General features: G+C 42.2%; 1 protein-coding gene across 1 annotated transcript in view; it reads left to right on the top strand.

The window, feature by feature from the left end:
* Nucleotides 1–883: 883 nt before the first annotated feature.
* Nucleotides 884–15687, top strand: part of tbl1xr1a (TBL1X/Y related 1a) — a 39840-nt gene continuing 25036 nt past the window's right edge. Inside the window, exon 1 of the mRNA XM_053430389.1 lies at nt 884–1243. The gene's annotated coding sequence lies outside the window, so the exon portion shown is untranslated. The remainder of the gene's footprint in view (nt 1244–15687) is intronic.

Genomic DNA, 15687 nt, shown 5'->3' with positions numbered 1-15687 from the left:
TTGCAGTGTATCTACCTCTGCGTTGTGTTGTGGGCGAAGGACAGACTTTCCCTGGAAAGTATCTTTGAGCAATTTCTTCACGGCCACAGCAACAGCAGTAAGAGAGGACAGGACATTCACAGAATTTCTCTGGCACACTGGCTCTCAGCATCTGTAATTGTGAAGCAATAACACTTTCCCGATCTCACCCGTGAGGCTACTGTAGGCCCAGTGCCTTCCCAAGTAAAGTCCGAAGCAAAGAGGAAGTACACTTCACCAAAGTGCGGGAAATGCAGTTTGAAAAATAAAATGCTCACTCTACTTCCACCTATAATCCTAACCAGTTGACCCCTTAGGAAGACACAGACACTGAATATAATGGCCCTTCTACGCATTTACACAACTATAAAAGAAAATACAAATGAGTTTTAAAAAGTAGTTAAGAAACAAAACAAAGATGACAGCGGCATTTATTTTTTTTAAATAAAAGCTTTTCATCAGTGTGGGAATTTCCTAGATTTACACAAATCATACAATAGTGTTCATAATAAACACCACTACTCCATTCACACTCAACATTATCAACCACTTCTATCTTTCAAGACACTAAAGAAGTTCAAATATAAAATGTAAGCAATAACATTACACATTTTGATGTAATGCCTTCAAATAAATAACCAAAAAACGTCCTTCTTCAGGTAGCTTTAGTAAGCATAACCTCAAATAGCTATTTACTAATCATAATGTGGGGGTTGGGAAATCGCACAGGCGTCAAATGACCGTTAACTGTATATCTGCAAATTGTTTTGTTGATTTCCCGCCAACCCCAGCCAACCACCCTCCTCCACACTGCGACACCCATTTTGATGTGTATGTGAGTGGAGCGCGCTTCCTGCAGAGCGGAGCCGGGGCCTGACTCATTTTCGCCTGGCGGGTCAGCTGCTGTGTTTCAGTCTGGAGCCGCTGGCTGCTACTGAACCGTTTGGCTCTTTTCTCTACTAGCGAGCAAAGCTACAATCCAGAGACCTACTGTCCATCCAGCGCCTCTTCCTGGGGATTTATCACTATATGTGCCCGCGTGTCCAAACACACCGCTCACTGGGGACCCCCGGCAGCGGCTGGCCGGCTCTGCGGGCCGTTATAACGCTTCGGTCGAGGTTGAATCAGAGGCAGAGAGCAGCGGTGGTGGTGGAGGAGGAGGAGGAGATCCCATATTAGGAGCACAGAGGAGCAGGCACCCCCCTTGTGTGATCTGGAGCTTCTGGTGAGTGTTTATCGCCATTTTGCCTTATTTCCGCCATTATAAATGATGCCCCGCGCACACCGGTGCCCGCTGACTTTAGACACCGGCCGTGTGCGCGTTACGGTGCCGCTGTGGACGTGTATTTGTGTATTTTCTCTCCGGGTGGGGGATGGGCAGCGTCAGCGCGTGAGGGGGCGCGCGCGCGGCGTGCATGTGCTCACAGGGCAGTTTCTCGTGCGTGGTTTGTATTTGTGATCGCGCCCTTCCTCCTGCAACTACTGTGAATTACAGGTTGTGATCTCTAACCCCAGCAGTGGACACATCGTCTGTACAGATTCCAGGCGGATGGAATACACAATGAACTTTTTACTCTGCTATTTATTTTGGTTACTTTAGATCCTGTTTTGGACATTATTAATCCATGCCTTTATTTCCTATCTGCTTTGGGTTAGTTTGTACCTCATGTTTAACTGTCCCAATGTAAGTGTTGGTATAGCAGGCAGCAGGATAACAGCATTCATAAATCAAAAGTGAAACTGCACAGTTAGGAATTTGTGCCACCGTTGTAGTGGCTAGTTTGTGGAGTTGTGCTTTACAAGTCCATAGTTATTGTTTCATTATAAACAAATGTTGCTGTTTGGTTTTGATTATGGTCTCCAGCGTACAGTAGATCTCCTAAATGTGCCAGAGTGCAGGGAACACTTTCATATCATTTTATTACCATTGTGTCAAATCTCATTCAAAGCTTACTAGAGTGCTGTGCAGCTGGTTGCTCCAGAGCCATGGGTGGTGTGGGGGAGGGGTGAACACCCACTCACACACGCACACACACACACACACACACACACACGCACATAGACACACGCACACCCAGGAGGGCCACTTGCCAACCTTGTGAAGCTCAACTCAATGACACAATGTACCAGTCCCAGATAGGCCTTCAGTATCTGTACAAGGAAGGGAAAGGTTGGTAGTATAGGCTCAGTTGAGCCATGCTAATCAGGTTAGGGCATTTGAAGGCATCCATTGAAAACTAAGATGTATAATTTGGCACATTGGTACAAATCTCATTCTGTATGATACACTTTAGTAGCCTGTTGCCTCAATGATTCCTTTCTTTATAGCCTTTGTTACTTGGTTCTGATCAGATGTTAGGGCTAATATGTAAAGTGGGTTATGTAAATGGTAATGTATGAGGATATGCCCTGATGTCTTAGAGGCGCTAAGCTCATTATTTACATCATTGGAATGCCTTGGAGAGCAGTATCACACAAAAACCCTTGATCCTCCAAAGACAAAAAATAGCTTCTGTTTATATGATTTTGTTGGTCTCTGTTTATAGTAGTTCCAGACTGACCAATAGTGTATTTCTTAAGCTTTGGTATTCGTATCAGATAAAAGTCTTTTAGTGGGCGTTAATGTAAACACAAAAGCACAACATGTTGCCAATATCTGTAGCTTATTTAAGTTTCTCAGGAATTAATGGTTTTATTTGGCCCTTATCACTATTTCTGTTGCACGTCCCCCCACTAAAGTGAAAACACTGCTTATCATCCAGTATTTGGCGGTTTGAACATAGTGAATATATCCAACATATCTTTTTTTTGGCTTTGATGTGATCATATGGCAAGTCTGTTTAATCAGCTGTTTTGGATTGGAACCAGTGACTACTGGCCAGTAAACCTCTTCTGCACAGGTGCACAACAAATGTGCAGGCTCTCCCCCCGTAGCGGTGTGTTAAAGTGCAACATTTGACAGAACATGTAAGGCAACACGTACTTTGGTCTTCGGTGCTCGTATGTTGAGGTTGACTCAGTGTGTCAAGCAAGGACGGCTGCCAAACATAAAACAAGTATTTTATGTGGCCACTGGCATACGTAATCTGCAGCTGTTGATACATCTTCATTAGATGAATGCTCAGATTGTCTCCAGTACTACTATAGGCCCTGTTTATATTTCATATTTGAAGAGAGTCTCCCTCTTTTTTTGTCAGCTCTTGAAAAATTATGCAGGAAATGCAATACGCATTTATATATAGCAGAAAGCAAGACAGTGGAGCTGTAGTTAGTACAGAAGCTAAGTGGCTTTGACTGAATTCAGATGCCTCTTTACCAGAAACAAAAATCCAATTCATTGAGTCTGGAGGGGATACGTATCCCTGGATATTGTCTCTATTGGTTTTTGTTTTTGTGCTTTCATGAGCATAGTCCTGACTTCTTTTAGTTTTGTATTAGTTTATTGTAACGACATGGTTGTTGTTATGTAACAAATGATTATACATTACGCACTTATTATTTACTGGCATCTGATGATTTGCTTGGAACAATACAGGCAGACAACGGCGTAGTTTTCTAATAACCTGGTCTTTGTTGGCCTGTTACAGCTGCCTCTGTCTACCCAATTCTCAATGTTCACCAGATAATGTGTGCATCTTCGCTGACCTTCATCAAGAACAGGGTCGCACATGCACATGTAATGTGGGTTGTTTGATAAAGAAAGGTCCGACCAATTAATTGGTCAATTATATAAAGCATGTGCTGGGCTCCCACTCTGCTCCACTGCTGAACCTTTTAGCACATAACATAATTTCAGTGAGCAACATTAATCATAATTAATCTGGCTTGCTATATTGTAAACTACTGTCTGGGTGCTTAATCACACCCAAACAGACCCTGACATCAAGGATCCTCCAGAGTTGAAAACACATTATAAAATACCATCTCCCAAAAGGCACCATGTCTGTCTTGTAACACCTTGGCTGTTTGTCTTGTAGCATTTAGCTGTTTCACATGTCTCTGCTTCACCTCCTGTCAGAGCATATTACATACTTGCTACCACAACTATCCCCGATACATATAAAATAGTAATCCAACATTAATCAACAATAATTAACATTAATTATTATCAGGCAAGCACAGTTTTGAATCCTGGGAAACTGACGTAACTACATGAGATCCTTACAAGTGCGGTCCAAAAGACCTTATTGTTCAAAGGAATGGGAAGGACCCAAATGTATATGACCAATTATTCTCGGGGATGGATGTAATTCTTAGAGAAAATTCACAGAGCAATGTTTCTGTAGAATTAGTTAAAAAAAATGTAAACAATGTACTTATTAAATTATTACATTTGGGGCCTGTATTAAGCTGAATAATATTCACCACATACACATCAAATTGTTTACATGGCAACATCATAATAAGCCCAGCAACAGAGCCTACTGTTCTTAAAGCCTAGTGCTTTTGGTTTTAGCCTACAAGTTTGTTGTATTCTATTGCAGCCGAATGGAATGTGTTTCTACTAGAGCTGTGAAATGATTACAATTTTTAATCAAATTAATCACAGGTTTCTATGGATTAATCATGATTAATCACATTACCGATTTTCTCGGAATATTTTTGTGAAAACAAGATTTATGACATTTAACTTTTCTTTTGTGCTGCAACTCAACAGTTCTTCAGCAGTTGTAATTGCTTTTCCATATGGGACATTAATATAATCTTCATCCTAAACAGAATTCGGGCTCCTCAGCCATTGTGTGGTTGAATAAAACTTTTTTTTTTTTTTTTTAAATCAAACAGAAATTATTTGAGCTTTTTTGTCACACAACCATTAACCCCACCATGATACAATCTAATGCCTCTAAAGGCCCTCTTAGCTACTCGTTCTTTAGCCAGTTGGTGAGGCAAACTAACTTGTTCAAATTCTCTGACAGTAAAGCTGACCGCTTCTTTTGCACAATGTGTCCTGCGAGTGAGTCTGGTTTGGCGCATTCCACTTGAACGCCCCTCGCCGAGACGCCGACCAACACATGCTTCGCGTTGCGGTGGTTAGGCGGGTATTGCTACGGTGAAACGATAACGTCTTCTCGCAGAGTGTGCATATCACCTTGGTTTTACTGAATGTTCGATCTTTGTTTTTTTGGAACACGATCGTCCCGTCCAGAAGGTCCTCAGGTTCATCAGAATTATCCATGTTGTTTGTTTGTTTGAATGGCAGCTGCCGTCTGACTGCATTAGAGCGGCGACTAATGCAGAGGCGGCGGAATTGGAAGGTCCTTCTGCGCATGCGTTAAATGCGTTAAAAAAAAAACACGAATTAATCCTGTAATTTAATCATAACGCGTTAACGCGTTATTTTTCACAGCTCTAGTTTCTACTATTATGTCCATCCTCTAGTGGATCTAATTGGCCGAGAGGAGAAAACATCACATTCTCAAAGCCAAACGGTCCCTTTAGTACACCTACCAATCATTGATATCAGAATGAATGAGGGAATGATGGGAGTAAATGAGGTTGCTAATATCATGTACAAATCAGTACCGGCAAATTTTTCTGTAAACACAAACCACTCCAGTGGCATCAATGGGTAATATCTTATCTTAGGAGAAGTAAAATAATACAAGCAACATCAAACGCCATCAGTTTCCTAAAGTGTTGTGGTGAGTTAGTGTAATGAGGACTCACACGTCAGGTCTTGAGCAGTGTTTTCAGTCCTTGTAAAGATAAACAACAGAAAGCTTTGAGTGGCTGTATTTGACTCGTGAATTTTACAATTTCCTATGCTGTAACTGAGAAAGATGCACGGCAATCTGATTAGTATCTGACAGCTGAGGGTCACCGCTTGTTGACCATCCTCACATTGGCCCATTTCCCTGACTACACTGCAAGCAAGTTTTCTATTAGTGACCATTCTTTACCAGACACCAGCATCTAAAATGGAGCAGTTAGAGTAATCTGTGCTGCCTCTGTCTGTTTATAGTCACTCGTTTCTTTGAACAGCTTCATTTGGTAATTCCGACAGGGAAGAACTGGATGTGACCGGAAGGCTTTTTTTGAAATATAATGCGAACACTGTTGTTATATCCTGGATTTTCTAATTTGTCCTTGATGTTGTTTTTCCCGGAGCCAACAAATGAGCACATGACACAAGAATATGGTTAGTTACAGTGGAGGCAGCTGAGTCATGTCATCTACACAGGACACATTGATTAGTTGGCCTTATTAAATCACAGAGCGGTGGAGTAGTACAGTTATATAACCAGGGCTCGTCAGTGTTGTGAATTGAAACAGGAAAGGCAAAATGGACAAAGAAACGCAGTGAGGGAAAATGTCTTCCTTAGTTGGATAATGGCCTGACATGAGATGGAGAAACACACAAATATAGATCAGCCCTCTTTCCTCAACATGTGTACAGGTGATGAGAGATCTTAAGGCCAATGTATGCTTCTCCGTTTTGACGGACATGGACAGATAGGACCGCCCTCTCCAACGTGGAACGCCCTCTCCGTGCCTCTCCGAGGCTCCTCGGAGAGCTTTTCGTGCAGCTCTCATTTTTCTAACTACACGTCGAAATGACGGACAGCCCACGGATAGCACTTGGCTGTGATTGGTCCGCTAACGCCAGCATTTCGGAATGGAAACTTCCTGTTCCATTCCCTACATCACAATAAACCAAAATCACAACTACGACTCTATGATTAATGTGACAAGTGTGTTAAGCCAGCGGCGTTGTCCGGCTGACTGTGGCTGGTTAGAGCACTTACAGCATGTGTGTACGGTCACATACGGTTATAACGAACTTTGATAACGGGGGTAGCAGGCTAGCCACCATGCTAACTGCGGTGGGAACAGCGCAAAAACCCGCTGACTTTAATCCCACGGCTCTCATGACACTGTTTCTCAAACACCGGCAGGTTAGAAGCAAACACTTGGTAGTAGCTAGTATCGGGTGTCCGTGCTGACTGTGTGTGGAAGCTGGGGGGAGCTAGCTGCCTCCGTGTAGCTTCAAGCTGTTGCAGCTGTTGAATTAGCAACGCAGTTTGGAAACAAGACCGGGGAACCGCTGCGCTAAGACACGATAACAAAAGCATTTTGACCCGCTGGGTGTCACTTTATTCAGCAAAAACTGTCGTGTCATCAACATCCTTTTTCTGTTAGTTGCCATCGTTCACTGTGTGTGAGGAGCCGGGAGGACGTAAATAAACCAGCGTGGACTTCTTCTATATACCTCATGAGGTAGGCTTGTCTAAGCTCGACTTCCGTTTCGCCATCTACTGTTCTGGCGGTGAATTGTTTTCACAACAAAAAGGCTCGTAGAACTATAAATCAAAAAGGGTCCGTCCGTCCGTCATTCCGAAATGGACTCGGAGAAGCATACTGAGGCCTTTAGTCATGAATTGAAATAAAATTAACGCAACTGGAGCAATCATTTTGGTGATGGCAGTAGAGGGCTCCACATTTGTTCATTTTTATTTGACATTAAAACGCAACTCTATGGAAATGGAGCGCTTTCTTTGCAACGTGATAGGCTGTGTTAAAACTTGTTGTCATCACTGCCTCTTCTGCAGACTGATTATTAGATTCCTGCTGCTGGCAAAGGCTTTGAAATTCCATCAGTGTATTCAGTCCAGGCTTAGAATATTCTCAATCCCACAATAGTATGATGACGATACGCCTCGTTTTAGCTCTCGATCACTAGCTATCTCACAGACCAGTCTCATAGGTAACATTTGCCCTGATCCAAACCTTTACATCTGAATAAAAAAAAAAAAAAGATTTTTCCCAATTGAATACATGGCCTTTGTCCTTGATTGGACGTCTTGTCTCCACTGGTGCCCCTACTTATATAATTTAGAAGCATTGTCTCCAGAAATGGTTGCAAAAAACCCTAAATGACTCAGTCTGAAGTCCTGCAGTAACTTGATGATTGACTAAATGAAATTGACCTGGAAACGTGTGATGTTGTCGAAACAGTTAAGCAATGAATCCACAAAAGAAACAGGATTCCCAGAAGCCACTCATGCTGTTTGTCCTGCCATTGTCCTAAGTTGCCCTCTCATACTTGCAGCAGACAACTGGAGATGGTCAGTGAAAGACTTACAGAAAAATAATTTGATTATAGAGAGGGGTGGCACCTGGACAGAATTTGCAGGAGAGAGGTGCTGTCAACACTCCTACTTTCTCGCTGGTCTCGACTAGCTCCTTACCCACATTAGCACAACCGGACATTACACAAACTTTGCTCTTGGGAGCTGTGAACTAGGTTCTGTTTAATGTCCAGTGCAACTGATTCAGACGTTTGCTTTCGCACATAGAGCTCCTGCGGTGATGTCTAGAGTAGTTCAGGTTTGCAATGCATAGATCTGTGAAAGTAGCTTTTGACTTTGATGGGTTCGGCCTGATCCCCTTCATTGGAACATAATACCGCATATTGTAATGCTGGAGGCTGATGGAAAGGTGTGGCCTAAATACGCTCAACACATACACTAACTATGCATTCCATTGCAGCACAATAACGCCATTAAGTACAACCTCAAAAATGAGTACAGAGTTTAATCAAAACCTGTCTGACACTTGATGTTAAAACTCAGTGATCTTATATTTCGTGGTGTGGAAAGATATTTACATAAATTAATATATATATATTTTTTTATACAAGAAATCAACATTTACAGTAAAACATTGATGAGTTAAGATCGAGAAGCTTGATTAGAATTCTAAATCTAAAGCATAGCTTCTTACACTCAATGCAAAGAGATGCCAAATGGGACCGGTCTTAGTTAGTTTTAGACTGAATGAGTAGTTGTTTTCCTGTCCAGTACCCTCATTCACCCAACATCTGTCTTTGACTGAACCAACGATTGGACAGACAATCACAGATGTTTATGATTTGTTTATTTCATGTGCTGTGAGTGATGTCTACATTAGGTTTTGGTTATTGCCGAAAAGTAATTTCATTGAAAAATCTTAAGAATTAGAATATACTGAAGATCTGCAAACAAATAGAAGATCCAAACCAATTGGCACAATGGGCAAGTCAGTTGGGATACTAACTATTTGCTTCTTTTACCACAAATACTAAATCATGGCGTTATCAATTACAATATCTTATTTAAATTGAGCCAGCCAATGGTTGCGCAAATCCAAAGTGTTCATCACTTTGCTCTTTATGTGTTGTTAAGCTGGAACATTTTGTGAAAATATTTTACCGCCAGATATGGGAGTATTAGCAAGTTTAACAAATTATTAAAGGTTCAAAATGCCACTCTCTTTTATTTCTGTGTAGTATTGCCTTATTTGATTATAATAAGGCAATATGTCTCTGTCTCTCTCTCTCTCTCTCTCTCTCTCTCTCTCTCTCTCTCTCTCTCTCTCTCTCTCTCTCTCTCGTTCTCTCTCTCTCTCTATCTCACTCACACACACACACGTACAAACAGAGAGATGACAGCAGTCACATGGTGTGTGGCAACCCCAGGGGTCAAGTTCAACACTGCAAAGAATGTGTCTGTGCTGGGTGGGTGCCCCCCCCATAAGGCTTTGAAGTGTGCAGGCCTGCAGCCCCTCTTTCTCTCCACTGCAGAGAGTGAGGGTGATAATTCTTACCCTGCAGCTTTCGTCTCACATTGCCAGTACACAGCTTAGCCGCCTGTAACAACTAGAGTTTTTTCATTTGAATATATTCCAACTGATTGGGTTCAGATGATAATCAAGTAAAGTGGCATTATTATGACTGATTTGGTTCACATCATGAATGTCCTGATATTAGGTTATATGGTTTTCCTGTGCACTCTCCATTTAGATGAACAGTAGTGTTGGTCTAAAAAAATTGCAGCTGTCTTGTACATTTCCGTGAGGCCTCAGCAGGAGTTCTGTGTAGATGGCTCTATCCAAGAATATCATCTGAGCTCGCCCTATAACACTGTGTAGTCCAACTTCATCCGGCCACAAACTGTGTTGGCCAGGCAGGTATCCAGAAATACACAAACCAGGAACTCTGTGTGAGGTGCACTGTGCAAAATTGCCAGGCAAATATTGTTTTGTCATGCTTAATGCTAGCACTTAAGTGTTTAATTTGTTTCTGCATAGATTCTTTGGATTTGGACTGCTGACTCCTTGTTTCATGCGATACACTTTTTGATACATATATTGGATTTTGTCAATTGAGTGTGGTTTTGGACTTGTCGCATGACTTGAATCTGAGATTGATGGGATGTCTTAGCCAATGGGAACACAGTACACTTGTGCAATTTACATTCATTATTTTATCCTGTGATTTAAGCACAATTAAGTACTGTCCAAACCGTGGATTAAGAGTTACAGCCCTGCCATTTCTAAATATTACTATATAGATATCTCCATCTTATTGACATCCTTTTACAAGATTCTGATATTAAAAAGTGCTCACTGTGTTTGACGTCTTCACTCAAAGTTGTTGTTCAGGAGAGACCACCCCTTTCACCGCCAGTATCCTCTCTGACTGGGGCTCGGGATGTGGGGAATGGTGCGGTCGGTGAACTACCATCACTGCCTTAGCGGCTGGCTAGCAACAGTGATGTAGCTACACTATGTCGGTTCTCCTAACACTTTTGCTTGGCTGGTTTCTTCATGTTTGAATATCATTGGCTAGGGATGTCCCGATACAACTTTTTCACTTCCGATACGATACCGATATTGTAGCCTTGAGTATTGGCCGATACCGATATCAATACGATACGATATAGGCACAAATCATACATATATTTATTCCTTATTTTGTTGTGTGGAATGTTAGAAAAGGCTTGATAAAGTGATGTTACTGTTACTGATGTTGTAGTGATATAACAGAAAACAATAGTCAGCAACAGTAGGTATAGGAAAAACTGACCCATTTATTATTAACCAATTGGTTACATAAATTTTAACCTTCAACATAAGAGTATTACCTCAACAATAAACATATTGATCAATTATTGATCAAGCACAATAAACTGGGCTATCTTTTCTGTTATGGCCATTGCCTTTTTGCTGTCCCGTGGTATTTTGTCATAGCCTGGATGCCAGACGAATTTAGCCCCGACCACAACAGATTTGGTCGGGCAGTTCGGTCTGGGGTCGCTCCATTGGGAAAAAATTATGGCCGGACCGGGCCAATCAGATTGTCAGGGCGGGCTTTATACGATGATTGACAGATGATCAACGGTGACGTAATCAACCACGTCACCAAAGTGCCCTCGGGTTAAATTCATTTTCAACAAACATGCCTGCCGCTGGCGAGCTGAGATGTGTAGATGCAGCCATTGAGTCTGTTTTAGAAGACATCGACAGCGCATTCATTTTGAAAGAGGAACACAGAACGTGGAGGCGACGCCAGAGCACCGCGCTAATCCCTATCGCCCCGGCGCTTGGCTGTTCACAACGGACACTGAAGCGACGCTGAACCGCCGGGCAGCGCTAATAATATCACCCGTTGATCCAGTAGATCGCTGCACGGCTTTGTGCCGGTCACACCGGAGGCTGAAGCACCGCGCTGCGCCAAGGCTGCCTCGCGGTGCTTCAGCCTCCGGTGTGACCGGCACAAAGTTTTAACATGGGAGTGGATGGGAGCCAGCTGTTATTTAAGGCTTGGCGCTGCGCTGAAGCGTCCGGTGTGAACCCAGTAAATAACTCACAATGCGTTGCTTAGCATACGTCACATACTACGTTGCTCTGATTGGTTGTAGGTCTATCCAATTGAGCGAAGAGGAATTTTACTTCCTGGTCAGTTGAAACACGCCCCATAATTTTTTCCCAATGGAGCAACTCCAGACCGAACTGCCCGACCAAAATGTTGTGGGCGGGGCTAAGTTCGTCTGGCATCCAGGCTAAGTTTGTCACGTCTTGCAAAGCTTTCGGCCAGCGTGGGTTGCTGAAGCGAGCCAGAGGCTTGTTGCTTCGCCTTGCTGCTCTCGCGAAAATCCTCATGTTCTTTTTTGTGGTGTTTTTTCAAATGTGCGATGAGGTTGCTTGTATTGAACCTTCCCGGTTCTGTCCCTCCACGGGACACTTGCGCCTGACAAATGTTGCATTTAGCTGCAACGTCTTTGTCCGAGTTTACGGTAAAATACTTCCACACAGCCGACATCACTACACCTTGCTGCAGGCACACACGTTGTCGTTGTTGTGATCACGTGGGCTGTGCATGCTGGATCAGAGACGCTCTTCTTCCGCGGCCGGCACCAACGTTAATTAAGGGGCATTACCACCTACTGTGTTGGAGTGTGATCAAACCAGATTCACCTATTATAGAAGTCCTGGAGCGGTAAATGGACAGCTTATATCGGAGTTTTTAGATTCAGTCCGATAAAATCCGATATTCACTTTTTTGGCTGATATCGGACTGATTTCCGATATCAATATCGGATCGGGACATCCCTATCATTGGCGGCCCCAAATTGTGTTGCGTTTTTTAATAAGTTCACTTAATCAGGAGGTCAGGTAAAGGGCAGGGGATATTTTTCCCAGAAAGTTAAACACAGGCATGACACACCCAACTCTGCCTCTGACTGGCCCTCTCTGATACTCTTATCCTAAGTACCCAATCAGAGTCAGACTAATGTAGATGATGCTTGCTGTCAGTAACTGAATGGTGTGCACTAGAGGTTACTTAGAAGTGGGTGCCATGATTATTGAAGGTGGGCATACACCATATATCATCAAATGCCCTGCACCAAACCAATGATTACATTTTTAATCAGTCTTTATTCTTGCATTCTCCTAAACTGTTACTGGTTTCAAATTTATCCTAATGTTGTTGCTCTTTACCTCTGTTTGTATTAAGGATTCAATGTAAGTACTAAGTAGTGTAATTTTGTAAAGCATTTTCTTGTTGAACAAGAAATGCAAGGGTCATTTACCTTTGTTTGCTCTATAAAGATCCCTGTGCACTTTCAAAACTGAAAGATATGAACCTTGCACTGTTTACTGTACTGGTCCTTACTTATTGACCCACCAGAAGGCTTAGTGCAAAGTTGAAACAGTAAGAATAGTATTTAATATAGAAGAAATGTGGTCATTATAAATATGTGTGATAGGTCTTGATTTAATTAAGAATGGACCATCCCATACAGAGCTATAATAATGCAAACCACAAGGCAGCATAATGAACTGCCCCCAATCTTCCTTGGAATGTAAACACAAGCGTTGTTCAATTTGATGTCAGAAGCACTTGTAGTTTAATATTGTTGCCTTGGGTAACCCTTGCTTCTAAAAGAAGCTCTGTGTTCAGATTAGCGATTCTGCTTCTGCTGTGGAAGAGTCTCCACTGATAGCTGCAGGTATGACAGCATGACGACTGGCCTGATGCTATCAGTGCACACCTACTTTCTCTGTTGCTGCTTATCTGCTGCTTTTTCTGCTTTAGCAAGTTACTTCAATTGACTGTATTGCTGAGCATGTCAAGCTCTCCAGCACTTATTTGCCACATTCATAATATTATCCATAAACGTAAGCAAATATTGCATTGTTCATATTTAAGAGCATAGGCTTTTGAACTACTATAATTTGTATAATTTGATGATTGAGGAAATCTGACACTGCCTTGGATATTGAGTTTGGCTGGAGAGGTCGGAACGGTAATTTGCCTGAATCCTATAAAGGGCAGGATAAGCATTGTTGGCCTAAACTGGCAGCATCCAGACTGTCTTACATCATATTAAGATTTTTTTTAACTCTTCCTTTATTCATTTATTTGATCATACAGCCAGCTACAGCCACGGCCAGATGGCTTTTTTGGGGATGTGTGTCTATCAGTACATCCTGTTCAGATTAATGTGATATCTCGAGAATGCCTCAAAGGAATTTCTTAAAGTTTCAGGGTCATTAATATACCAATGAACTAGTAATAGCACCAAATTGTGTAGATGTGATTTTACAAAGTTCTGCTTTGCTGCGTTACAAATTTTTTAATTTAACATGGGAGTTGTTTATCTATCCCTCTAACAAGCTCTGTGTAGCTTGGATTGAGTAGGTTACTAGGCAAGGTTCCTGCCCCCTGGTGAGATGTCACTTGTGTAATTAATATGAGTGGAAGTTGAGGATCATTTAACTCCAGCTAAATATCAGGGGATCTTTGAAGAGCTCCAATGTATTGTATTGCATTATTATCAGGATTGCCCTGACACAGTGCTGCTTTAGAAGTCAATGTGTTTATGTGTGAGACAGGCTTAAGTCCATAGTGTCTATGCTTTAGTTGAGCTGGTCTCACATGGCTTTGGATTGGCCAGCATCAAAGAAGACTGATCTCATTGTGGATTTGTGGAATTAGCATGTACGTCAGATCTGACCCATCTTTATGATGTGGCATTGCTGTTATAAATGAAAGGCCTGTGGTCCATAAGCTTCCCTTATGCACAGGGGAACAGTGTGTTATGGCAGAAAAGAGGGAATTCAGATACAACTTGATTTAAACCCAAATCTGAGACGTTTTCATTGGAATGTAGGTGTACTTTTCTGTTATTAAACTTTACATATTTAAAAACACGGAACTATAATTACTGTGGTAAAATGTTAAAAGGGCGGCACTTTAATAAAGGTATAGCAATGGGCAATGGCTCAATTAAATTGGGATCTTACTAACTATTTCACCACCTTCCCACTGCATTCATCTCTGTATGAGAGCACTAGATCTGCTGCGTGTGAGTGGGGGGATTGACTGACGCGCGGAAATGTCTGTCAACAGACCCGTGAAAATGAAAATAACTGAAAGAAAACAAATATTACCCCAAATTTTTCGGACTTCACCCACAGGTCGTGTCTGAAAATTCTTTTAGTGAGGTAGCGTTAGCAGTTGGAAACAACATAAGTTGGCGGTTGGTAACAATAGGCTAAGCAGATTGGCAAGTCTAGCAGCTAAGCTAATATGCTATTTGTTTCAACAATTCCGAAGCCAATACCTGGAAGAGCTTTGTTTAGAGAAAACACATCTGGATTGATCTTTATTCTGGGGAGAAAAACTTTATTATAGTTCCCTTAAATCTCTACTACTCCGTATTCCTTCAAAACTGCAATGCACCCGGTTTCCCTCTCAGCTTTTATCCAGCGGCAGCTGAGGTTAGGGTTAGGGTTAGGGTTTTCGAAAATGACAATTCTTCTAAACGTGAGAGAAAAATAACCATTTAACATACCAGGGATATCGTCCCCTATACAGGGGTCCAACCTAGACCTAGATAACAACACTCTACTGTGAGCAAGCCCTAGTGCCCCCCCCCCCCTAAAAACATTCATTAACTATGTCACTGTCGTTATTATTAGTATGACTCATGATTACTTTTAGTCCTACTATGTCAAGTTTTTCACATCACCCAGTTATTTAAAATGGGCTTCTTTGGGAAACACTACTTGTTCCTGCCATGACAGGGTCGTATCCTTTAGCAAGCCCTCAGCAACCTGCAACTTGTCAGTGTTTCTCTGGCCACACCCAACTACTGCTTTCTTTGTGGTAACATTATCCCTCCTTTTGCTCTGCAGCCTCAGCCTAACCAGAACTGCCGAGAGACGCAGCAGAGACAGGAAAGACATAGGCATCTAGGAAAAGTGCGACTAAAGGGGACCTAAGAGAATGTAGCACAGGAGGAATCAAGGTCGGGGGATTAAGGGAAGGAAGCAGTGGACAAGGTTAGGGAGCTTGGAAACCACAATGTTCAGTGATTTCCAGTGGACGTTGTACTA

The sequence above is a fragment of the Pleuronectes platessa genome, chromosome 9, assembly GCF_947347685.1.
Source record: "Pleuronectes platessa chromosome 9, fPlePla1.1, whole genome shotgun sequence".
In the NCBI taxonomy this organism is placed as follows: domain Eukaryota; kingdom Metazoa; phylum Chordata; class Actinopteri; order Pleuronectiformes; family Pleuronectidae; genus Pleuronectes; species Pleuronectes platessa.
Note: the sequence above shows the minus strand (reverse complement) of the source record. Positions and strands in the feature narration are given on the sequence as shown.